General features: G+C 42.8%; 1 protein-coding gene and 1 pseudogene across 1 annotated transcript in view; both read right to left on the bottom strand.

Annotated features, from left to right (window-relative positions):
- LOC126334926 (glutamyl aminopeptidase-like) overlaps positions 1 to 27793 on the bottom strand; it is a 431383-nt gene that overhangs the window by 351227 nt on the left and 52363 nt on the right. The window lies entirely within an intron of this gene.
- Positions 2190 to 2307, bottom strand: LOC126337180 (5S ribosomal RNA; annotated as a pseudogene).

Raw genomic sequence — 27793 nt, forward strand, 5'->3', positions numbered from 1 at the left:
GCATCAAGGGATCACCAATTTTGTATTGGAGGGCAGCGTGGAGGGTAAAAATCGTAGAGGGAGACCAAGAGATGAATATACTATGCAGATTCATAAGGATGTAGGTTGCAGTAGGTACTGGGAGATGAAGAAGCTTGCACAGGATAGAGTAGCATGGAGAGCTGCATCAAACCAGTCTCAGGACTGAAGACCGCAACAACAACAACCTTTCAGCATTTGGTGTTTTCTTCGATGCTTAATTAGATGCAAAAGACATACCACTATTCAAATAAACAACACAACTTTAACCTCAATTTCCAAGCAGAAAGAACACAAAGAGCGTAATGTGGAAGACAGAACATGTTGGTTTAATACAGGGCGCACAACTACCTAATGACATCGCCAACGGCACAAAAATTAACTTTCCAAATCAGATAGGTTTCTTGCCAAAAGTATTACAGGTGCTTTTATTTACGATTAATTACAGGGGCAACTGATTCCGCTCGCATTTTTTCTCAGATCCCGAAAGAGAATACATTTTGTAGATTTTTATAGAATCCGCACGGACACATTTCCTTGCCTCAAAAAGAGGACGCGGCCGGGAAAAAAATACGTATCCTCCACCTGAAGATGACGGTGTGAATTCTCGAAACGCTTAGTGGTACAATAAACAAAAGGACTTACGCTGAAGACTGTTTTATTTATAGTGAGTACGGATTCCGCAGAAGTGCGGTTACAGGCCGCTTTGGCAGCATTCCTGGAGTGAGGCGGCTGCAACCGGTCCTGTAGCGGTAGCATGTCGATCCCGGAGCCACCCTCAGCACGATACCTGCTGTCCAACGCCAGTGGGACGAGATGTCTGCAGCAGAACCAGCTGGCCAGGACAGCGTTCCTGCATTTACCGGTCCTGCGGGCACGCTCCCAGTTTTGGGTACATGCCAGCTGCCAAACCACCTGGCTGCACTTCCTCAAACCTCGCCGCCATATACCTTTTTGCTTTTTTTAAGGTCATCAGTGACTCGAAGATTCAGAGGCCATCCTCCATCCGTTCCTGCCTCGCGTTGGTCTTTTCACGTCTGCATACCTTCCACTGCCGACACACACAACGATGTTTTACATACGATTAATCTGTACTATGATCACCCCAACAATATTCCCTTTCTTAACTCAAGTGTCGTTATTTTGCTACAATCCTCAATCTAGACTTCCCCTTGCCACCTATGCCCTCCCCCCCCCCCCCCCCCATCTATGCCACCCGTCCTGTGTTCTTCCCGCCCCCTTTCGATCCCTTTCATTCCATCTATCTCATCCATATCCTTTCCACACCGCTTTTCTTTTCTCCCTCCTTTTTTCCCATACTCTCCCCCCTCCCCCTTTCCCTGGTCCTTCCTGGTAAATGTACTGACTGCCCAGACGCTATTGTTTATGTAATTACTGTTTATTTAATTAGTTCTGCATGTGATCCTACTGTTGTATCTTTCTTTATGCACGACGTAGACTGGTCCATTTTTATTTCAAAAAAAGTAAAAATGATTAAGCTTGTGGATGTATTTTAATGGGACGTTTTTTTAAAACTTTTCTAAACAGTTCTAAACATTTGTTTGCAGTTTATGCTCATGTTTGGCGTCTTTGCCACTTTTTATTTCTCCTTTATTGAGTTTCGATTCCCCCCGAAGGTGGCGGGCTGGTAGCAGCTTAGTATGCTGCTCTTCAGCCTACAGAAGTTGTTGCAAAAAGATGAAGATAATACATAATAAAAGCAGGCGATAAAATCGGAGACTTAAATGGTAACATGGTGGCACTTAAAACATAGAACAAATGACTGATGCTAATAAAATACATATGAAGCTGACAGGTAAAATAACAGACAGACAATTAATAAACATGGCGGCAGTCTGGTTTCTGTTCGTAAGAGACATAAAATTCACAATCAGCGACAGCATGATTTCTGTTCAACACTTTGGAAAGACGAACAGCACTGAACAGTCAGTTGAACACTGCACTAAAAGCACTCCGTGTTCAGGCCACAAGTGGCCCATTGGGACCATCTGACCGCCGAATCATCCGCAGCTGAGGATGGGGATAGGAGGGGCGTGTGGTCAGCACACCGCACTCCCGGTCGTTATGATGGTTTTCCTTGACCGGAGCCGCTAGTATTCGGTCGAGTAGCTCCTCAGTTGGCATCATGAGGCGGAGTGCACCCCAAAAAAGGGCAACAGCACATGGCGGCTCGGATGGTCACCCATCCAAGTGACAGCCACGCCCGACAGCGCTTAACTTCGGTGATCTGACGGGAACCGGTGTATCCACTACAGCAGGACCATTGCCCACTGCACTAAATGTTGGCAAATATGACATACCACAGCCGAGGGCAGTCGGGGGGAACCTGGACAGATGATGGGAAAGAAAAAGAGGGGAAGGAGAGGAAAAACGACGGGGTGGAGGGGGGGAAAGGAGCCGATGAAGGACGAAGACCCATAAGACGGGGGGGGGGGGGATGCTGGGCAGAAACAACAGGGAGTGGGGAAAGGCAGAGGAGGGGAATACAAAAGGACTTGTGGGGGGGGGGGGGGAGAAGGGAGGCAGGGAAAGGTTAGGCGGGGAAAAAACAGGATGGAAGGGGGTAAGGGGGAGCCCAGGGAAAGGACAGAGGAAAGGAGGGGGCGGTGAGGATTCGAGTTGATAGGAGGAATAAGTGGAGGGAGAGAGGGCATCATCCGGGAGGGGGAGTTGACGGAAGCCACCTTGGGAAAGGAGACGAAGGGGGTAGAGGTGAAGGGTAGGGGGGAGACAATAGTGAAGGCGTGGCAGAGGGCGGGGATGGGAGAGGAGAGGAGCAACCAGGGGGTGAGGGGGATTAAGGCGGTGGGAGGTGCAGAGTATGCGGATATGTTCGAGGAATAGGAGCAGATGGGGAAAAGGTCTTTGCCGCAATTGTGCTACGATAAGGTAACGCTATGTAGGCTACACTGTAGCAATGCTGCTTGTCGTTCTATAATGCACTGATTTTTTCATCCCTTATAGCATATAGATATTACCCTCTCTGGATCTGTAAGTTGAAGATGTGTACACTAACAAAGCATATGTATGTGTCACATATGTTATGCAATCATTTTGTACGTTGCTTGTTTTTAAGATTGTGAACACGTATGGAAACAACCTTTCTGGAAATAAAAGAATCACGGTCCGAAGAGGGCGCCACCTCTCCTAGGCTTCCTAGTAGTTTCCGACATGACCAGTATCATTTGTTAACGAACACTAGCTATAGGACCATACACGTATGCACCCACTTTATTCACTGCTATTTTGAACGGGCATCTTACTTGCAAATCAGTGGTATGTGCTGGTTGCGGTATGCTATCCATTTACGTTTTACACTAGTATTTAATATAAACTAGTTTGGATATATAGTAATTTTGATTTTCGTACGTAGATTGGTTTGAGAGTGGGCACACTCTGAAAGCGGTCGCCGACTAAATAAAAACACTATTTAGTTGCATATTTGGCTGCCTCTTTTAGTATCACGATATTCCCTTTCCATATTGTATCACGTGCTAAGTTGTCTGGTACTGGAGACCCATAATACATTACCCACAACTCGAAAACTGTTCGAATCTTCTACCCACTAGTCGAGGTTGCCCACTGGTGAGCAAACAGGCCTCGCACTAGTGAGACCTGGGGTTCAGTTCTTCTTACAACCAGTCAGACAGAGGTTTTCCATTATTTATCCAAACCGCCTGACGTAAATGTCGGGACAATATCGCTGGAACGGACAGTGTCTTCTGTCTCTTATGACGTCGTCGCCGACTGTACTCTAAAACCTAATTTTACAGTTTTTTTCTGAATCTTCTGGTAAAGGTACCGCAACTCTCCTCTCCTGTTCTACCTGCTGCCTTTCGTTTACTTACTGTCTACTTTTTTATTATCGGCGATCGTAGCATCACATTTCAAATGCTTCCACCTCCTTTGTTCCCCTTCTTTTTCCGCAGTCGACTTTCATTTCCACACACTACTTTGCTTCAGATGTGTAGTTTCAACTACTTATCTCTCTATTCCATGTTAATATTGGTTACGACTAGAACGCTTTCAGAGAAGGAAGCTTTCTTCAGTTCTTCCTAATTGATTCTTCTCTCTGGTCCAAACAACGCAGTTCTTTCACTTTTTCTACTATGCCTTCCAAAATTTTCCAGTGTAGAACGTCGTTGTTTTCCTTTCAGTTGCTCTTCATAACTTTCGCTTTTGCTCTATATTTCCTTAATCCAAAATCTGTATTAAGTACACAGTACAGTAGATTCAACTCTTATTTCAAGTCTTTCTCAGTTTTGACCATCAGGATCATCTTATCCCTGCAAGTTCCAAATTTTATTTTTTGGCACTTCCTTCATAGCTTCTTTTACGTGCAAATTAAGCAAAATCAGCGTTAAACTAAAATATTTCCTGGTATCCTTCCTAATCCGTTATCCTCTTTCCTGATTTTCAATCCCTTAGTACTTGCTCTTGGTTTTTGGACGTAGAGCAGATTATTTACCAGTCCCTTTAATTTATACTCTTTCCTAACATAATATGAAATACTTAAATCTTTGCAAACTATTCCACTGCGCATGGCAGAAGGTATAGTCTATTTAGCAACTCTGCTACTCCATTCATAGAACGAAAACATAGAGGACGACTATTTGAATTCCTCTTTAATTTTACCACTGCGATACCAACGCTATATGCAACCAGGTCAAAACAAAACGTTCATTTGCCCGGATCTGTCGTCTATGATTATCGTAAAAACATTTTATTCATTCAGATTTGAAGCAACTTAAACTGGAGTTCGTCGTTACCATGCAATGAAATATCTCAAGTACACTGAAAATTATATTCATATCAATTTTGTCTGCTCAGTGATGTCACTGTAATTCACGTGATAAAAGTATTTAATTTCGCAAGTAAATGTTTGTGCTGCAGACTGGTCTTATTTTATTCGAAAAACCCCACTCACATAATTCATCATGACTGTGTCGTGCATTAGTTATCTCTTCAAACTGACATGAGAGGGGGGCTGAAATGCAACGTCACTTGCTTAGTGGTGGTCGCAATACCAAAGAACATAAAATTAGTTATTACACTACACGACCGCTGAAATTTACATGATGTGCCACTGTATAAAACATTTTAGCCGCTCAGCATACCAGTAAATAAAGCATACCAGTAAATAATTGCTATGTTTACAACAGATGTCAGATTTGTGTGTGTGTGTGTGGTCAATAGATGAAAAAAAGTATTCAAATTCTGATGTCTAGCAAACGTTTGCGAAATACCGTTACAATAAGAAGTACAAAGGCGAGACTTCTACAGAGAAAAAACGTTACCCTATAAGTATCTGCATTCAAGGGAACTACTTGACTGTATAGAATACCAAATAAAGATAGGGAAGAAAACTTGGCTCGGAGGTGGACCATATGTGAGGTTGTGGCTGCCAGTCGTAACAGGGGGCAGCACCAGAGAGCGGTGACCTGCAGTAACTCTACTCAGGAGAGATAATGACGCAGCTGGGGCAGAGTGAAGGACGCAAATGCTCGCTGCACTCGTATTCCACTAGTTCTGAATGACAAAATATTCACTATCCACCCAACATTCCTCTAACTTTTGAAGGACCTCTTACTGACGCAAGATAATATGTACACAGCGTCGCACAAGAGCAGAAAATTGGATTAGTCCTAGAATATAAGTGATTTTCCTCAATCGGAATCAGTATTTTGCTCAACGTTACTGGAATCGCGGATCCATATGAACAATCGAATAAAAAAACCATATAATTCCTATAACAGGTATAAATAATATGTAAATACATAAGAAATGTATTAAAATAACTTATTTCAAATATAAATCAACTTTTATTAAGTAACAATTTTATACTGTGATATTTTTAAACTTTAACTCTTAGGTCTTATATTTAACAGGAATTTTTTATTCCCTTACTTTGACATACAATACAATAATGAAAAAGCTTAGATAAAAAAACCTGCATATGTCTTTTATGAAACTTTGTAGTTTAGTTAGCCTGTCATGTTGAGTTGGATCCAGTTCTTCTTGTCTAGGGGGTCTGATTCTAGAAGCTGAAAATTTCACATTTTAGGTCCTCACCGTTGGATTGAACTAAATAAATTTTAAGATTGTTGTTGCAGAAGTTTTGTTTTTACGTAGGTACATTTTCTCACATTTTAGTATATCATACAGTCTTATGGTTTTTCACATAAACAAAACCGAAATTACAGTGTTCACACAAAAACCTAAAAATACGTCCTATCACATTGGAAGGATACTTACGACTCTCCCACTCACCAAAATAACCATATTTCAAATGGTTTACAATTTTTCTTAACAAATGTATTTATATTAGCTTTAATTTCGATTACTATTTCATATATGAATCCAGAAATAAACATAGCAAATATTACATGATTGCGTAATTAATAATAGCAGTTTTAAATGGGCAAATATTTCGTAATTTCAAATGTTTCAAAAGAAATAATTTTAACTATACTATCAGAACCAGTACCTATCGATTATAACATCGAAACTAAAATGTTTTATAAAGTAATTCCTTTTCATAATTTTAGCTTAAAATATAACATACTGTGTATAAAATTATATGGAATTTTTCAGAAAACAACAGAGATAACATTTACCTGTCCAAAATGCGGAAAATAATACTGCTATCGATAACTACTGTTGAGGAAAAGCAATGCTGGAGGAGGATGTCCCGTTACAACGTCTTCGACAAAACGAATCCATTTCCGCTCGCAATATTCAATATTTCAGAAAAAATTACGCATGGACATGATCGAGTTCTTCAAGAGACTGAATAATTTGCGCATTTCTAATTGTAAATTCAATTATCTCAGGTTTTCCAATGTTTTCATTGACTGAATTGCCACGGCGCATTGATGAAAACACCAATACACTTCGTTTATTTTTTTGGGACGTATGATTCCTAAGTTTTATTCTTCGCGAAATCAAATAACACACTTCTTATTTCCCGTCGTTTATTGGGAAATTTCCCTTTTATTTTTGCGCGTTGTTTCAATACAACGCATTTTCGGTCAGTTTGTTAACCAGCTCCACAGAAAGAACCAGTTACATTTCTGTTTGTTCAAAATAAATGTTCCGCAAGCTCCAGTACATTCTGTATTGGAAATGAAAGTTGGCTCCTTCTATTAGAGACTGATTTGCCAGTGTAGATAAAAGAATTATATAAGTGTGTGTGTGTTTTTTTTAGCTTCCAAAAGGTACATAATCTTCACGCCATACTCAGCAGGTTTCTATTTCATATAAACCCTGACAAAACATTTTCCTCTGAAATGGCAAAGCATTTCATCAGTTGTCAAATATTCTGATCAGTTATAACTTTTTTTGAGAATTCTGCCAGAAATTTCCAAAATTTTCTGAGATGAGAGGAGCGTGGTCATTAGTTCTTCTTTCTTTTCTTGAATTCACATCATCAAACCTCAGAGCAGGTAACACGAACATAAATCTCATCTCGGCCTGTTTCATCAGTTGCGTATAAGCTTTCGATATCTTCATTGCCAGATTTGAATAAACCTGATAATAGGAACAGCACAAAGAATGCTTTAATTTCCAAAATACTCACTTGGTTAATTTACATCGCTTTCTTTTATACTTTTCTGAACATTTGTTGTTTTTTGTTTAGTGAGAGTGCATATAGTCGTCATCATTTCGTCTGGTATCAGTAGCTGTTATGATTCAATTCGCGAAATGTTTCATTTTCTACGAGATGGACCTATGACACCACGTAGTTATGATGTTGACTTCTGACCCTGGAGCTACTGGGTGGGCCACAAGACAACCTGAATCGAGTTTTACCTTGGAAATATTTACTACTTGACAGACGGCTATCTCCTTCTAAAGAGCTGCCAGGCGAAGAGTTATTTGTGTCAGAAGAAATTTCGTGTTGTGTATTTTCATCGACGCTTAAGTTCTCTACATCACAAGAGCGAAAATAACTTAAAGATTCTGTATCTGAATAATTTTTGACTAATAATAGGTTACAGATTTCTTTTTCAGTAAGACCCTGCACCATTGTGGCAGTGAAGTGCCTGGAACACCACAAAATAAGTCAGTATAAACTGACTAAAAAAATTTCGTATCTGGAATCGCGGGTCAAATTTGATCCAGCAGTGGCTCATACCTCCACTTCCAGTAAGTTTCAAGCGACTATCGCCCGCACCCTGCTCCACCTTACAACATTGTGCAAATGTGAAGGTCCACGCGTATGGATCGTTAAACGGTTTTACTGTGTCTGCGGGTCCAAATTGATCCATGATTTTAGTTAAGGGATATTACACGAACACGGTTTCTGGAAAACACTGCGAAAATAAATTCATCCTTATTAATTCCGTGTCTGCACGGTCCCTCTTAGCGAGGGCGGACAATGAAAATCTCTGCATGACAGCTTTATGAGTTAAAAATAGAACCGAAAATAAAATTATAGTGGACAAGATAATTTTGGAGCAATTATCATCCTTCTATTTTTGGGTTGTCAGACTGGCTAGACATTTGAGTATAAAGCTGAATGTGTTTTCGAGGAGATGTAGCAGCATCCCGAGCACGCTGAAAATAATAGAGGAGAGTAAATGTCTGCCCAGATCCGTCTCTTCAAGCACATCCATATAGAAGTGAATGCTGTATATCTACGAAAAAACTTTAAGGACAATGAGAGCGCGAAAATAATTCTGAGAGGAACAAAAGGTTACTGAAACGCACACGAGTTGAGAAATGAGACATTGTGGTAAGAATCAGCAGCAGAACAATTTTAATGTATATTTATTAAATACAGAAACACCTGGTACGAAGAAAAAGGAAAAGAACAAAAAAAAAAAGGAATTTAGAGTTCCTTACACGAAGAAGTCATTCAAGATGAATCACAAGTAAGGAATGCTGAAGGAACTGGGCCACGTCCTGACATAGGAACCATCCCAGCATATGCTTTACATGTTTTAGGCGGACCGCGTAATACCTAGATGCGGATGGGCGAGCAGAGATTGAAACCCCTGTCCACGCTAATACCCGTCGGCTTACCACTGCGCTGAAAAGAAAACATACGGAACACGGCCAGCACACGGTCTCTTATTAGCTAATGAGCCAGAACACTGAAGAAGTGTTGGGAGACCGAAGAGGAGGAGATCAGGCAATTTGTGAAGGCTTAAATGTCTTAAAATAAAATCCATGAAGTGCGGAAGAACAAAATTTCTCCCACGTGCAAATTGAAAAACAAAAATAAAATAATGTTCCATGCTGGAATAGGTCTATTCTTATTTTTGCTAAGTGTGTGATGTTCTGACCGTAGGTGAAATAATTTAGTTTACATATACACTGAAGAGCCAAAGGAACTAGTATAGGCATGGGTATTCAAATAGAGACACGTGAACAGGCAGAATACGGCGCAGCGGTCGGCAACGCTGATCAAAGACAAGTGTCTGGCGCACTTGTTAGATCGGTTGCTGCTGCTACAATGGCTGGTTATCAAGATTTGAGTAAGTTGGAACGTGATGTTACAGTCGGTGCACGAGCGGTGGGAGACAGCATCTCAGAGGTAGCAATGAAGTGGGAATTTTCCCGTACGACCATTTCACGAGTGTACCGTGAATATAAGGAATCCGGTAAATCATCAAATCTCCATAATCGATGCGGCAGGAAAAAGATCCTGCAAGAACGGGACCAAAGACGACTGAAGAGAATCATTCAACGTGACAGAAGTGCAACCCTTCCGCAAACTGTTGCAGATTTCAGTGCTTGCCCATCAACAAGTGTCAGCGTGCAAACCATTCAACGAAACATTCTCGATACGCGTTTTCGGAGCCAAAGACCCACTCGTGTATCCTTGATGACTGCACGACACAAAGCTTTACGTCTCCCCTGGGCCCGTCAGCACCGACATTGGACTGTTGATGACTGGTAACATTTTGCCTGGTCGGACAAGTCTCGTTTCAAATTGTATCGAGTGGATGGACGTGTACAAGTATGCAGACAACGTCATGAATCCATGGACTCTGCATCAAGCTGTTGGAGGCTGTGTAATGGTATGGGGCATCTGTAGTTGGAGTGATACGTGACCCCTGATACGTCTAGATACGACTCTGACAGATGACACGTACGTAAGCATCCTGTCTGATCAGTTGCATCCATTCAAGTCCATTGTGCATTTCGCCGGACTTTGGCAATTCCAGGAGGACAATGTGTCATCCCATACAACCAGAATTGCTACAGAGTAGCTCCAGGAATACTCTTCTGAGTTTAAACGCTTTCGCTGGCTGCAGAACTCTCCAGACACGAAAATTATTGAGCATATCTGGGGTGCCTTGCAAGATGCTCTTCAGAAGAGGTCTCCACACCCTCGTACTCTTGCGGATTTATGGACAGCGGTGCAGGATTCATGGTGTCAGGTCCCTGCAGCACTACTTCAGACATTTGTCGAGTCCATGCCACGTCGTGCTGCGGCACTTCTGCGTGCTCGCGGGGCCCCTACACGGTATAAGGCTGGTATATCAGCTTCTTTGGCTATTCGGTGTATATCTTCAATGACAGAAAAACGGGGTACCATTTATTGGCCGGCCGGAGTGGCCGAGCTGTTCTAGGCGCTACCGTCCGGAACCGAGCGACCGCTACTGTCGCAGGTTCGAATCCTGCCTCGGGCATGGATGTGTGTGATGTCCTTAGGTTAGTTAGGTTTAAGTAGTTCTAAGTTCTAGGGGACTTATGACCTCAGCAGTTGAGTCCCATACTGCTCAGGGCCATTTGAAGCCATTTATTGCGCTGGAAAATGGAACGAAGATTAGAATTTAGCGTCTCGTTGATTTGATGTTATGACAGACAGACTGGGGAAGAAAACCGGTCGTGTAATCTGCAAATGGATCATTCCGGCATTTGTCTTAAAGGAATCAAGGAAACCATGGGAACTTAAAGCTGGTTGAGGGGAAGACGATTTGAAGTATGTGAACATTACTGCATTGGGATGACAGTGACTTCATACACACTGCCTGATAAAAAAAAACTGGAACATCCAGAAAAAAAAGTAAAGTGGTATGGTATGAATTGGTGTACAGGCAGTTTGCCTTCGCGAAGTATGAGAGCTGTGTGTCTAAGTGTATCTGATAAGTATCCAGAAGATATGGTCGAATGGCAGTGTTCCTTGGTAGAGGTACACATCATCGGCAGGTATGGAAATGATTAGAGTTACAGTTCTCTTTGACAGTTGCATTACTGTTTCTCGTGTTTTGTGATTTTACCATGCCGGCACGGTGTGTAAAGGATTGAAACCCGTCAGATGTTGAGTGATCACTATGAAGATCACGGAGATAACGCGTACCCTTGTCAGATCGTTATCAGCACCTGACAGAGTCTGTAATGGGCCTAATTGTGTATCTGTACTGACAGGCTGGACGAACAGTGCAATATCCAGATTTGGATTTTGTGACAGTGACGAGATTTTGGACTGTACAAGGATGTGAGAGCAGGTATACTCGTCGTCGCCGTGGTCCCATTGACCACGAGTGATCACTATAAGGCAGAATAGCCGTCCTGTGCACCAGGAACATCGCAACCGATTCGGATCTGCGCCTGCCATGCGACAACAAGCATTGGGCTCCCTGCTACATTCTGTGTCGTCCCGCAGCAATAGTGCGTTTGGAGTAGTGTCGTGACAGGGTAGTATGGATTACTGATGAATGGCGTCACGTTGTGGCTCTGAGCACTATGAAACTTAACATCTATGGTCATCAGTCCCCTAGAACTTAGAACTACTTAAACCTAACTAACCTAAGGACAGCACACAACACTTCACATTGTGTTCAGCGATGAATTTTAGATGACCATGGTCGGCGGGTATAGTAGAGACCTGGGGAGGGGCATCATGGTGTGGGCAGCCATCGGATATGACTTCAAGTCACGGGTGGTAGTGGCTGATGACGGCACACCGGGACGTCATGGACATCCTAAATCCTCCTACTCATCTCTCATACGACAATATCGTAGTGTCGTTATGGTCCCTATATGGTACGTGCCTCTGTGAACTGTAAGCGTGATGGCTAAGAAGGTCATCTGGTCTGTCCCCTGTGGGACCACTTTGGACGTGAACTTTGTGCCAGTGCCTGTATACAGGATATCAAGTTCCGGTTATAACATCTGTGGGCCAGCTTGCCTCAGGAGAGGGTAAAATACCTTTCTGACACTCTTTCCAGTCGGATGAGTGGACACATCCAGAACAGAGAGAGTGCAACGTCGCACTGATAAGTGCTCATTTTGCCAAGTCCTTTGTAAACCTGACTCACTGCAATCACTGAAATAACATCACATACACTCCCAAACCGTGAAGTTTCATTTCATTTCCTTCTCCCTTTCTGGGTAATTCACTTTTTTTGTCAGGCAGTGTTACTCTGTTTGCTCGAGGAATCACAGAAAAAACATTAAATTTTCTTTTTTTACTGTCTAGTCCAGTTTCAAGATGACTTTGGAAAGTGAACGGAGATGTGTATGTTTTTGTCGTTCTCCACCAACTGCTAGAACCAGTTCCAATGTGTGGTTGGTTTCGTTACTCATTAGTGACAAGTTAGCTGTAGCCAAATGGTTCAAATGGTTCGAAGCACTATGGGCCTTATCATCTGAGGTCATCAGTTCCCTAGACTTAGAACTACTTAAACGTAACTAACCTTAGGACATCACACACATCCATGCCCGAAGCAGGATTCAAACCTGCGACCGTAGCACCAGCGCGGTTCCGGACTGAAGCGCCTAGAACCGCTCGGCCACAGCGGCCGGCTAACCGTACCCCCACGTTTAGCAGATTAATTGCAGTATTACTTCTACCAGACAAGTAACAGAAGATACATGTAAAAAGCGATAAATACACATTAGCCAACTTCTACTCATCCGTTGCATTTCTCTCAACTGCTCTCACAGTTCGCAAAGGCGTTTATGTCAGACGTGTGATTAAGCATGCTAATATTTGTTGCACAATAAATGACATTTTCATTATAGTATCCTATCCAGCTTCAGGTCTATGTACAAGTTGAGCACAGATGGGTCAGCTGATAGACACACGGGTCACCGACGTTCTTTGGTGCTCAAGGTTGTTTGGTCTAAAACGAATCGTTCCCATTTAGGCGGCCGAGGCTTATTTTATGAAGACACACTACATACAACGGATACTGCCAGCTGTTACGAGAATATAACAGTTCTGAATTTTTCCGGGGCTCGATTTGTGACTTGCAGGAAAATAATGTCACGTTGCGGGTAACAAAAAGATGGACGCAGTTCACGGCGTGTCCGTCGGATACGTGCCGCGTGATAGTTGCCGGTAACCGTAATCGTGGCTTCATAAAATATTCCACGGCTGTCGAAACAGGAGAGATCCTCTGCAGGCCTGACAGCCTTGACCTTCAACGAACTTTGGCGAATCGTGTGATTTGCGCACGGCGCCTACACGCTTGCGTGTGCACACGCTTTTAATTCTTTTCTTGCCAGCCCTGCGTGACTCGCCCTGCTCATGAAACATTTAGCACCATATGTGCGCCGCAAGGGTGGCGGAAAATCGTTTCCACTTTTTATTTCTTTTCCTCGTGTAAGCTTCAGGAAAGGGTATAATACCGGAAGACTACTGTCACTGCAGTGCTTTGGCGTTAATGGTTACCGGTTCCGAACGACGGGATTGCTGTTTAAGGAAGCTCAAGGCACAAAAGCAACGATTAAATACAGCCACTAGGGTTATCGACGCAAATGCTGTGGATAGAGACATGATGCAGTGACTCGTCGACAGAGAAAGCATAGAGAAATACCCAACATACTAGTTTCTTAACTAAGGGAACGAACAGTGCTTACATGTGTTAGAAATTTTGGAAGAAATTTAAATCCAAAATACACTCAGACAAAAGCAAAATAATTTGATTGGGGTAAAGCTCTGTTATATTGACCAAACTGGGAGAGAGTTTTCGAAACCCCACAGTGGACACACATATACATATGACACAAACAAGAATACAAAATCGGCAACAGCTAGCTACCTTAATGACGCTCGACACCCATTCGAAGACATTAACTATGATTTTTACACGAAAATAAAATGGAAAAAGAACAACAGTTTGATTCTTCTGGAGATCTCAAAAGCTACAACTTGAATTTTTCGAAATTTTTAGAGTATTTGTATGGAGTTTAGACATGTATGGAAGTGAAACATGGACGATAAATAGTTTGGACAAAAAGAGAATAGAAGCTTTCGATATGTGGTGCTACAGAATGACTAGAAGAAAGGATCGGTTGGTAGGACATGTTCTGAGGCATCAGGGATCACAAATTTAGCATTGGAGGGCAGTGTGGAGGTAAAACTCGTAGAGGGAGACCAAGAGATGAATACACTAAGCAGATTCAGAAGGATGTAGGTTGCAGTAAGTACTGGGAGATGAAGAAGCTTGCACAGGATAGAGTAACATGGAGAGCTGCATGAAACCAGTCTCAGGACTGAAGACCACAACAACAACAACAACAACAACATAAGAATATTTGTTTTCAACAATATAAATAATTAATAATTTCTTGGCTTTATCTTCACTAAAAATTTATCTGTATTTACTTGTGCTATATTTTCTTGGGTAAGAAAAATTTATTTTTTATTAACCTTCTATTAACTGTATTAAAGTTATTATTTTCCTAACACAAGTACAAGCAAGCACATGTCAAATTAACGTAAGTACAATTATTTTCAAAAATAGTGCTTTACAGCATTTTTCTTACGTATGCTTTCACGGTGAAAACACTGGTAAACCAAGGATTGTTCACTTTTTGCAGTACCCTGCAAAACATTTTCAACACCACACATCTGGCTCATCGATTCGGCGCTATGTGGGACGTCTGCAGCTTCATTTGTTCCTTTATCTTGTTGAACGAATCATTTTTAACATTTGATGCCTACTGCTTGTTCGCTCTTTAATAGGGATGCCGTCATAAGATCTGCAACGACAGAAACTCAAAGTACTTCAAACGCATTCAATCTGTTGCATTAAATTCGTTGAGAATTGTGCTGGAGTTGACTACAGACATTTCAAGGAAAAGCCACATTGTGCGATGCTACCGTTTCACTTTCATTGTCGCTGTCAGAGATTGCTAATTTCTGATCACTTGGTAATTCATCCAGTGGCTAATATAGCACGTCTAAAATCCCGTCGGCAGCTCAAAGCTCCACGATTCCATTCCCGAGACACGGAGATGACCAGATCCTTACATAACAGTGCTTTCAGACTGACACCACATATGACTCTCTTGTTTAATACGAAAGTTGACTCGTAGTTATGATTTGCATCACACAAGAGATAGTATTAGAGACTCATCAACACTCTCAGCCTTCAACGTCCGGGCAATCGCAGAGGGTGGGCTTACTGGTAGTTGGGAGCCCCAATGTTAAGAGCGTAATGGGGCCCCTTGGGGATATGGCGGCTAAGGAGGGGAAGAAATCCAGTGTGCACTCCGTGTGCATTCCGGGAGGAGTCATTCCTGATGTGGAAAGGGTCCTTCCGGATGCCATGAACAGCAGAGGGTGCAGCCAGCTGCAGGTGGTGGCACATGTCGGCACTAATGACGTGTGTCGCTTTGGATCTGAGGAAATTCTCTCTGGATTCCAGCGGCTATCTGATTTGGTGAAGGCTGCCGGTCTTGCTTACGAGATGAAGGCACAGCTCACCATCTGCAGCATCGTTGACAGAACCGACTGCGGACCTTTGGTGCAGAGCCGGGTGGAGGGTCTGAATCAGAGGCTCAGACGGTTTTGCTACCGTGTTGGCTGCAGATTCCTTGACTTGTGCCATAGGGTGGTGTGGTTTCGGGTTCCGCTGAATAGCTCAGGAGTTCACTACTCTCAGCTGGCGGCTACACGGGTAGCGGAGGCTGTATGGCGTGGACTGGGCGGTTTTTTTGGTTAGAAGGCCTCGGGAAAGTACGGGGTGGGCTGCAATCTCAAAGGGTGCATGGCAAATACAGGACGTGCTTGGATCAAGGAACAATCGGAATTGTAGTTGTAAGTTGTTGTAGTTGTGCCTGGGAAAGTCCCTGAGCTTCAAGCGCTAATAGAAACCACAGAAGCTGAAATCGTTATAGGTACAGAAAGCTGGCTAAAGTCTGAAATAAGTTCTGTAGAAATTTTTACGTCTCAGACGGTGTTCAGGAAAGATAGACTAGGCAGAATTGGTGGTGGAGTGTTTGTGTCTGTCGGTAGTGGTTTATCTTGTAGTGAAGTCGAAGTAGATAGTCCGTGCGAATTGGTATGGGTGGAGGTTATACTTAACAGCCGGACTAAGTTAATAATTGGCTACTTCTACCGACCCCCAGACTCCGATGATATAGTTGCTGAACAGTTCAGAGAAGATTTGAGTCTCGTAACAAATAAATACCTCGCTCATACGGTTATAGTTGGTGGGGACTTCAACCTACCCTCGATATGTTGGCAAAAATACTTGTTCAAAACCGGTGGTAGACAGAAAACATCTTACGAGATTGTCCTAAATGCTCCTTCCGAAAATTATTTCGAGCAGTTAGTCCATGAACCCACGCGAATTGTAAATGGTTGCGAAAACACACTTGACCTCTTAGCCGCAAATAATCCAGAGCTAATAAAGAGTATCATGACTGATACAGGGATTAGTGATCACAAGGTCGTTGCAGCTAGGCACAATACCGTTTCTTCCGAATCCATCAAACTCAAAATAATTTTATTTAAAAAAGCGGATAAAGTGTCACTAGAAGCCTTCCTAAGAGACAATCTCCATTCCTTCGGAAGTGACTATGCAAATGTAGACGAGATGTGGCTCATATTCAAAGATATAGTAGCAACAGCAATTGAGAGATTCATACCTCATAAATTGGTAAGAGATGGAACTGATCCCCCATGGTACACAAAACAGGTCCGAACGCTGTTGCAGAGGCAACGGAAAAAGCATGCGAAGTTCAGAAGGACGCGAAAGCCCGAAGATTGGATAAATTTACAGACTCGCGAAATTTGGCACGGACTTCAGTGCGAGATGCCTTTAATATGTTCCACAATGAAACATTGTCTCGAAATTTGGTAGAAAATCCGAAGAAATTCTGGTTGTATGTAAGTACACAAGCGGCAAGACGCAGTTAATATCTTTGCTGCGCAGTGCTGATGGAACTGTTACCGACGACTGTGCCGCTAAAGCGGAGTTATTGAACGCAGTTTTCCGAAATTCCTTCACCAGGGAAGACGAATGGAATATTCCAGAATTTGAAGACGAACAGCTGCTAGCATGAGTTTCTTAGAAGCAGATACCTTAAGGGTTCCCTTGAAGTGAACGATCTATTGATACGTAATCAGCATGGTTTCAGAAAACATCGTTCTTGTGCAACGCAGCTAGCTCTTTGTTCGCACAAAGTAATGGCCGCTATCGACAGGGGATCTCAAGTTGATTCCGTATTTCTAGATTTCCGGAAAGCTTTTGACACCGTTCCTCACAAGAGACTTCTAATCAAGCTGCGGGCCTATGGGGTATCATCTCAGTTGTGCGAATGGATTCGTGATTTCCTGTCAGGAGGGTCGCATTTCCTAGTAATAGACGGCAAATCATCGAGTAAAACTGAAGTGATATCAGGTGTTCCCCAGGAAAGCGTCCTGGGACCTCTGCTGTTCCTGATCTATATAAATGACGTGGGTGACAATCGGAGCAGTTCTCTTAGGTTGTTCGCAGATGATGCTGTAATTTACCGTCTAATATGGTCATCAGAAGACCAGTATCAGTTGCAAAGCGATTTAGAAAAGATTGCTGTATGGTGTGGCAGCTCGCAGTTGACGCTAAATAACGAAAAGTGTGAGGTGATCCACATGAGTTCCAAAAGAAATCGATTACTCGTTAAATAGTACACTTCTCAAGGCTGTCAATTCAACTAAGTACCTGGGTGTTAAAATTACGAACAACTTTAGTTGGAAGGACCACATAGATAATATTGTCGGGAAGGCGAGCCAAAGGTTGCGTTTCATTGGCAGGACACTTAGAAGATGCAACAAGTCCACTGAAGAGACAGGTTACACTACATTCGTTCTCCTCTGTTAGAATATTGCTGCGCGGTGTGGGATCCTTACCAGGTAGGATTGACGGAGGACATCGAAAGGGTGCAAAAAAGGGCAGCTCGTTTTGTATTATCACGTAATAGGGGAGAGAGTGTGACAGATATGATACGCGAGTTGGGATGGAAGTCATTAAAGCAAATACGTTTTTCGTCGCGGCGAGATCTATTTACAAAATGTCAGTCACCAACGTTCTCTTACGAATGCGAAAATATTTTGTTGAGCCCAGCCTACATAGGTAGGAATGATCGTCAAAATAAAATAAGAGAAATGAGAGCTCGAACAGAAAGGTTTAGGTGTTCGTTTTTCCCGCGCTCAGTTCGGGAGTGGAATGGTAGAGAGATAGTATGATTGTGGTTCGATGAACCCTCTGCCACGCACTTAAATGTGAATTGCAGAGTAATCATGTAGATATAAATGTAGATGTAGACCATGAACAAAGAGTGAAGTTCTCTGATCTGTATAGTCATCAAAAAAGAAACAAATAACAAATAGTAGACAGCATAGCATATGAAAAGTCTGAGTTAAAACGGTAATATCAACGCCAGGAAAGGTGGTAAATGTGTGCAATTACATGTCAAGTAATGGAGGTGGCAGCTAAAGGTCAGTAGCTACCAGTAACGTCTTGGTTACGTTAATCACACCACCGATAGGTTACGTATCCGATTTAAAGAAATACTGTTTTACCCAGTAACCAATGGCAAACAAAGGGTAAATACGTGACTTAATTTAGATGTGATGAAATCTGTCTTGAAGTGAAACTTCTTAACAGTGTAATTATCAGTCCAAACTACTCCAGTATAAAAAGAAATACTGTTTTACCCAGTAACCAATGGCAAACAAAGGGTAAATACGTGACTTAATTTAGATGTGATGAAATCTGTCTTGAAGTGAAACTTCTTAACAGTGTAATTATCAGTCCAAACTACTCCAGTATAAACAAAGCTCTTTTTTAAAATTTTGTCTTGTTTTTTATCTGTCACAAACAGAATATGTTTTCACACCAGACGTTAGTTAAGCTTGGTTTCACGTAATATGTCATAAAAAGTACAAAATGATGAACTGTAAGTCTCGATAGATTTTCTGGGCGGAACGACCGAAATATCGCCAACTATCATCGCTGTCACGCCCAAAAACAATAGCAACATGGCACTTAGGCAAACGTAATCAGACAAAGTCAGGCATAGTTAGTAGACGCCGAGCACCTTTTGGATGTGACATGTTGCCGAAACGCAGTGCGCCAAGTTCAAATTTTATATTAAAAATTAGCTGAAGCATAAACGTATGTTGTCTATAAAAATCTTAACACAGCGACAGATCTCGTACAGTTAAAAAAAAAAAAAAAGTTCAAATGTGTGTGAAATCTTATGGGACTTAACTGCTATCATCAGTCCTTAAGCTTACACACTACGTAATCTAAATTATCCTAAGGATAAACATACACACCCATGTCCGACGGAGGACTCGAAACTCCGCCGGGACCAGCCGCGCAGTCCATGACTGCAGCGCCCCAGACCGCTCGGCTAATCCCGCGCGGCGTCCAGTTTCAGAACACAGTGAAATATAAGTTGGCAATCCTACTGAGCATAACTTAAAAATAAAAAACCTCCAAACTCCATCCGAAAGGCTGAGCGTTTGTAGGCGCTACAGTCTGGAACCGCGAGACCGCTACGGTCGCAGGTTCGAATCCTGCCTCGGGCATGGGTGTGTGTGATGTCCTTAGGTTAGTTAGGTTTAAGTAGTTCTAAGTTCTAGGGGACTGCTGACCAAAGAAGTTAAGTCCCATAGAGCTCAGAACCATTTGAACCATTTTTCCATCCGAAAAGATCTCGGAGAGTCTTTCGATACGAACCGACTGCGGTGTCATCCTCAGCCGACATGCGTCACTAGATGTGGATATGGAGGGGCTTGTGGCCCACACACAGCTCTCCCGGCCGCTACTTCTCAGTCAAACAGCTCCTCAATTGGCCTCACAAGAGCTGAGTGCACACCTTTTGCCGACAGCGCTCGGCAGACAGTCACCCATCCAAGTGCTAGCCAAGCCCGACAACGCTTATCTTCGGTAATCTGACAGGAACCGGCGTTACCACTGCGGCAGCGTCTAATATAGCTGCCAAATAAAACCAGTCTACCAAATCATCGTCAATCTAGATCAGTACGGGAGAAATCGTTGTCATTTATTTAGTAGGTGTTACACATCAACGTTTTCAGTAGCAGCCAGTATCAGATGACATGGTCACGAAATAAATGATTGAAATAACGTATGAAGATGTCCAAAGTGTTGTTTGGTTAAACTACCTCGGCGACAAACGTGCATATTTGTCCTCAGTACTCTGGGAGAAAGGCAAGAAGATAATCAGAAATTTACACTGAAGAACCAAAGAAACTGGTACACCTGCCTAATATCTTGTAGGGCCCCCTGCGAGCTCGGAGAAGAGCAGAAACACGACGTTGCATGGACTCGTGTAATGTCTGAAGTAGTGCGGGAGAGAACTGTCACCATGCAGGGCTGTCCATAAATCCGTAAGAGTACGAGGGGGTGGAGATCTCTTCTGAATAGCACGTTGCAAGGCATCCCAGATATGCTTAATAATGTTCATGTCTGGGGAGTCTGCTGACCAGCGGCAGCGTCTAAAGTCAGAAGAATGTTTCTGGCGCTACTCTGTAGCAATTGTGGACGTGTGGGATGTCACGTTTTCCTGCCCGTCTGTATGCACAATGGACATAAATGGAAGCAGGTGAAAAGACAGAATGCTTACATACGTGTCACCTGTCAGAGTCGTATCTGGGCTTACCAGGGATCCCATATCAATCCAACTGCACACGCCCCACATCATAGCAAACATCCATCCGCTTGAAAAGTCCCTTACTGTCATGCAGGGTCCATGGATTCGTGAGGTTGTCTCCATACCCGTACGCGTTCATCCGCTGGATACAATTTAAAATGAGACTCGTCCGACCAGGCAACATGTTTCCAATCATTAACAGTCCAACGTCAGTTTTGATGGGCCCAGGCGAAGAGCAAATCTTTGTGTCGTACAGCCATCAAGGGTACACCACTGGACCTTCGGCTCTGAAAGTCATATCGCTGATGTTACGTTGAATGGTTCGCACACTGACACTTTGTTGATGGAACAGCACTGACATCTGCAGCAATTTGCTGAAGGGTTGCGCTTCTGTCACGTTGAACGATTATCTTCAGTCGTCGTTGGTTCAGTTCTTGCGGGATCTTTCTCCGGCCACAGCGATGCCGGAGACTTGATGTTATACAGGACTCCTAATATTCACAATAGTGAAATTGTACGTAAAAATCCCCACTTCATCGTTACCCCGGAACTGCTGTGTCCCATCGCTCGTGCGCCGACTGTAACATCACGTTGAAACACTTAAATCTTGATAACCTGCCATTGTAACAGCAGTAACCGATCTGCCGCGCTGAGCAGCCGCGTGGTCTTAGGCGCATGGCCACGGTTCGCGTGGCTTCCCCCGTCGGAGGTGTGTGTGTGTGTGTTGTTCCTAGCATCATCTAAAGTTATATTATGTAATGTGTAAGCCTAGGGACCGATGACCTCAGCAGTTTGGTCCAATAGGAACACAAATTTCCAAATAACCGTCCGAACTACTGTGCCAGACCTTTGTTGTCTTATATAGGCGATGCCGATCGCAGCGCCGTCTTCTGCCTGATCTCTCTATTTGAAATCGCATGCCGTTGCCACTTTCTTTGGCGCTTCAGTGTAGTAATCGCATGACACTTTGTGCGTCATTACCTAAAGGAGGACGACGACGGTTCAATCCCGCGTCCGGCCATCCTGATTTAGGTTTTCCGTGATTTCCCTAAATCACTCCAGGCAAATGCCGGGATGGTTCCTCTGAAAGGGCACGGCCGACTTCCTTCCCCATCCTTCCCTAATCCGATGAGACCGATGACCTCGCTGTCTGGTCTCCTTCCCCAAAACAACCCCCCAACCTAAAGGAGAGGACAAGTCCATATCCAAATTATTGGGTACTGTCGTAGGTAAACTAGATGTAGTGTAGTGAAATGTGGCACATTAGTGCCCATAAGCCCCACTTTCACACACTGGTTGGTCCTACTCGTGAGTACAGAAAGCAACTCGTTTAAAAAATAGTTCAAATGGCTCTGAGCACTGTGGGACTAAACATCTGAGGTTCTCAGTGCCCTAGACTTAGAACTACTTAAATCTAGCTAACCTAAGGAGATAACAGACATCCATGCACGAGGTAGGATTCGAACCTGCGACCGAGCAGCAGCACGGTTCCAGACTGAAGAGCCTAGAACCGATCGGCCACAGCGGCCGGCCACGTTTAAAAACTCAAGCCTTGATTTTGCTACATTTTCAGGCCAACAAAAAAAGCGCATGCTGGACACAGTGAATTTCTCGAAAATTTTAATACTGTCATAATTTAAAGTTATTAACTTACTTCAATTTACGCTATCAGGGTCAGCCACAAGCTTTCCGCCGGTTTCTATTCCCTGATTTCTGCCACCAGTCACGCTCTATGCCGATCTGCAGAAAGTTCCCGGACATTCCGTTTGTCCTCCTTTTCTTTGTTCCACCTACTGGTCTGCTTCTGTGGGGAGTAAAATCCACAGATTTTGAAAGGCTTTGATCTCAGTCCATCGGAGCAACATGACCTGTCCACACAAGCCGTTTGCTTCTCATTAAGTTTACAGTATATCTCATGCATCTCATAATTATGTCGGATCCCCCATTCCCCAGGGAACTCATATTGTACCGACCCATAGATCTTCTTTAACGCTTTTCGCTCGAAATGACAAGATTATTGAGGTCCTTTTTCTAGACTCTTCATGTTGATGAGTCGTACTCATTACCAGATACTCGAACTTTGATTCATGCACCAGGACACCTATCCTGCTTGCTGCAATCTCCATGGCTTCAAAAATCGCAACAGTTATTCCTTAGATCTGGATAACAGAACCAAGTCGCAGGCAAATATGAGATTTGTGATTTTCTCACCCTCTATCTCGACCCTTTGATATTCTTATGGAAAATTTTCTTCATTTTTTCTGGATAGCCAGGGTGAACAATATCTGTGACCTCTTAAGCAACACGTTGAGGAACTGGTGGCAAATGGCAGGTACTCGAAGGGTTGCCTGAAGGCTCTGTTCTTGCTCTGGTGTTATTCAGTCTCTATACAGCGGACTTACCGAACCTGACTTGGCGATTACAGTATGCAGATAATCTTGCAATTTCATGTCAGGGTGAAGATTTTTCTGTGGGTGAAGGACATCTAACAAATAGCCTCACTAAACTCTATGAATATTTCAGACATGGTGACTTAGACCTATCGTTTCTGAAACATATGTCTTTTTCACCTCTCTAACAGTCTAGCATCAGCAAAGATCACCATATAGTTTGGTTAATCTTGGCATAGTCAAATACAATGAAAGGCCAAAATACCTTACTTACACATTAGACAGAACGCTGACATATCATAAACATCTCTCCGACACAGCTAAGAAGGTACAAACACGAATGAACCTGGTGAGGAAGCTGGCAGCTTGCGCACGGGGAGCAAATACATCAATGCTCTTTGGAGTATCCTTTGCAATGATTTACTCTGCAGTAGAATATTGCGCACCAGTTTGGCTCTGAAGCACAGTTATGAGGATCTTTAGTGGCAGAGTGATATCTACACCTACATGCTGAAAGCCAATACTATCGAACATCTGTCCAGCTCGTCTTCGTCGAAAGGTAGTTCTCTACAACCTTTGCCAGAGTCTATTCCTCTTCACGAGGATTTACTCTCGCTCAATAGGACACGCTTGAGATCCAGAAGGCCAGCATATGAGGGAGGAGTCCAGACGACCTCCACAGGGCTCAACGGCGTCGCTGAGTGGAAGCGAGAGTGGCTAGTCACCGAAACCCGGCACCAGAACTACTGAAGATCTAGGCTTTTATCAGACAATGACGTTGTAAATGAGTGCCCTGACAAACGTTTTCCTGGTGGCATCAGCAGTCTATACAGAGCATCCAATGAGGCACTCCACTGCACTGAGTCTTCAATCGTTGGTGTGTAGTCTGAGCCGTTTAATATTTTTATAGCGTAAATAGTTGCACACGTTTAGTTTTGTTTAAATGTGTACTGGATTTGTTGTAACTGATGCCTATAATAATAATAATAATAATAATAATAACAAAAATCAATCTCTTGGCTCAGCCTTCTGATCATGATAAAGCGCTCCATGATTTGGTTCCCCAGCTTCACTTTGTCACAGACACTACCTAGAATAACTAGTTTGTTAAGCATTTCAAACATCATTAGGATATTCCTTGGGTTTTCGCAGTGAATGTAATCGTGTAGCTTCTTAAAATCTATGAAGACCATATGAAGATTTTCACTATACTCCCATATCATCTCGGTAAACTTTCGTAGTACATAGAGGTTGTCCACAGACGAACAGCCCTTTCTGAAGGCACCCTTATATTCACCAGTGACTTCTTCTGCAAAGGGCTGACTTCTATCCAGTATACAGTTGGACAAGATCGTAAGGCAGACGTTCAGGAGGCCGATTCGTCTGTCTTTGGTGCAATCAATTTTGTCACCTCTCTTGTGCATAGGGCTGATGACCGCTATCGTAATTTAAAACAGTAATCCTCTATTCATGGTCTGTAGCTTAAACAAAGCACAGGAGGCGTCACATCGCAGACGGAACTTATGACGTCAGTTGTCCTCGTATCTAATGATGAAGGTTATAGGCTCTAAATCGCTAAGCTGTATGCTTTAAAAAGTGAATGGTAGATAGTTTCTTGCTTTCTTGTAACACATATTCGCGTATTTGCTGTTAGTACGCTACTGAACAAATTAAATCCATCATATTTTAGAAATGAAGCTCAATGTACTGAACTCAACTTGGCAACAGCTTTGTTTAGATTCTTAGTCCATTACAAAAACGTATATTGCGTTTTACTTTTAACAATTTTTTTTTCTTTTCGGGTGCCACATACACAAAATTATTGAAGAACAATTTCATTTTCCACCCAGCCTTTGGTAAAAACATTGTCATTTGCAGCACAGTCAGCCGATTTCGGTTGTTTGCCATTTTCAAATGCGTTCTTCTATACTCCTAAATTTATACCGTCAGCCTTTGTGGGTGTATACAGATTTACATCTGCCATGTGAATACGTAACTGCTGTCATAGAACACGTTCTGTCCTCATCAACGCTTTAAATAAAATTACTGCCGTAGTGGCATACGTATCTATACTAACAATAACTTTTGTTAAACAGTCGTGTTTGTTTGAATACGGTTCTCCAAAACTACCAGAAAATTTTCATGGAGTTTGCGCAGGTAAATTGTGTAAAGGGCTGGATCGTATAGCCTTTTATCCATAAAAATATTGAAAATGAAAAAGTAACTCTGTTACGTTTTCGCGACCAACCCGCTCAACTGATTTCCATGAAATACAGTATGGAGATAGCTTGAACCCTAAGTAAGAACATAGGCTGCTTTAGAAAGTAGAAAGTGTAGTCCAAGATACTTCTTGATATCAAAAATATTACGCGAATTATGAAAAAAATATCTGTTCTTTGAAAATGCTATTTATTTTTTGACTTTCGATCTTGGTAATGCTCGTTTCACAATTAATTTTGACGTCGCGTGCAATATCGACGACCGCATGATCGGCTATCGACTTTGTGACAAGAAAGAATATGAATATTATTGCTCCTCGAATCGCAGCTATTTAAGTTGTTCTCTTAGGCAACCACATACTCGGAAATAGCTAAATATTTATTTCATTCTTGGACCTCAGATCAGACAATGTAAGTAACACCCAATATTACAGAACATACTTGCATTACATTCATAAGAAAGTAACAGAACATGTTAATAACGATAACTTGAAGAAAAATTGCATGTAAGGGGGTGCAAACCAACAACTTTAGACTCCAGGAACCCCGACGTTATTAATTACGCTAACACTTAACCATGCTAACTCCAGTCTTGGTTATCATAGAAGGCCTGTATCGTTGTTGCGTTATTATGTGACATTTAATGATAAATTTTCAGTGCTCTGTTACATTGAAACGGCATACTGCAGATTACAAAACAAGTGTGTTTCATTCTTAATTTGTAAATTGTTGACGATAATAGCTCACTCCTAAGAGAGCACTCTTATACGAAGACATTAGCCGTCGAAAAATCGTTACGTGACATTCGATTATAACAACTATAATAAATCATTCCAAGAATGACGTGTTTTTATAAATCTCAGGTACGTGCGCATGAAATCTTGAGAGGCCCGTATCACATGCTAACGATAGTCGATAGCCTATCACGCAGTCGTCGATATTGGGCATGACGTCATAATGACGTCATGTTTGCGGGAATTGTGGACGAGCGTTACCCTTTGTTCTTTATCATGTTTATGAAACTGCGTCTATTGGTTGATATGTGCAACATGATACGATTCAAAGTAATGAAAAGCTCATCTCCTCTAGAGAAATCATACAAGCATCATCTAATACCGTGTAATTAAATCCCTGCACATGGTAACCGGCTGCATTCCGTTAGGAAGTGTGTCGGAAAGGTTGTTCAGGTACGTCGCACACACGTTAAGCCACTCGCTGAGGATTTCAAGGCGCAATTCCAGAAAATTGCGGGGATTCTGAGGTCGGCATTCCACCCGTTGTTTAACATACCTCACATATTTTCAATGGGGTTCAATTCAAGTGATTTTGCAGGCCAGGCAGGATGTAATACGGCGTGGGAGTGTTCAGAAGACCAGTTACATCTTCTTCCAGACCGATGAATTTTGCTGTTGTCGTCTTTATGTACCCGTGTGAGCAATGGCTTCTTGTGGGATGACCGACTCTAAATGTTCATTGCATACAGTCCCCGTCCCAATATTCTCTCGCTAATGGGTGGTGATGGGCCTTCATGCACTGTCTGCTGCAATTCCCGTCGAGTTTCGAAGCGATTTTGATTCACAAGTCGTGAAACATGTCTCTGGTCTCCCTGTCAGGATCTTTTCCCGACCACAATTTTGACATGATATTTCGTAACCATGTGTGTTGCACCACTGCATTTAGATACGTTGAACAATCCGTCGCGAAACACCAACAATCAGCAGCTTCACACAACATACGGACGTGGGCACGGCCAAACACAATTTCCCCTTGTTGTCACTTTTTCGCTTCCGTGCATTACCCACATTTGTGTACGATGTCCACTTGAAACATAAAGGTCTCCTTGATTGCTACTGCGTTATGCGCATTTAGGGGCTGTGCGCATACGGTCTCGCGCGTGACTCGATTGCTGCCCTATCTGTAATCGGCTAACGATTCATCTGTGCGTGCATGTTGGCGTGACAAATTTTTTGTCTGGTGAGGTTAGAATGCTTATACAATCTTCAGTGTGTTCAATCCATACTTCCACACTATTTTTTGCATAATCTACACCCTGTATAATGTGTAGTTACTTCAGTAGTCCGATGCATAGATGCGTGCTCCTGTCCACGCGCCTCTGTACGCACTGCTCGGTAGCGATGCTGCGTATGCGGACACATTGAACATTGTGAAAGCTTGGGAGGGGGGAGGGCGGGCCGCACATCACGTGCTATGCTTACCGTACGTGGCAGACACGTGAGGGCAGCTGAGGCCATTGCACGTACAGTAGATTACTTACTCACCACCGTTCATCAC

This window comes from Schistocerca gregaria, chromosome 2, assembly GCF_023897955.1.
Source record: "Schistocerca gregaria isolate iqSchGreg1 chromosome 2, iqSchGreg1.2, whole genome shotgun sequence".
NCBI classification, from domain to species: Eukaryota; Metazoa; Arthropoda; class Insecta; order Orthoptera; family Acrididae; genus Schistocerca; species Schistocerca gregaria.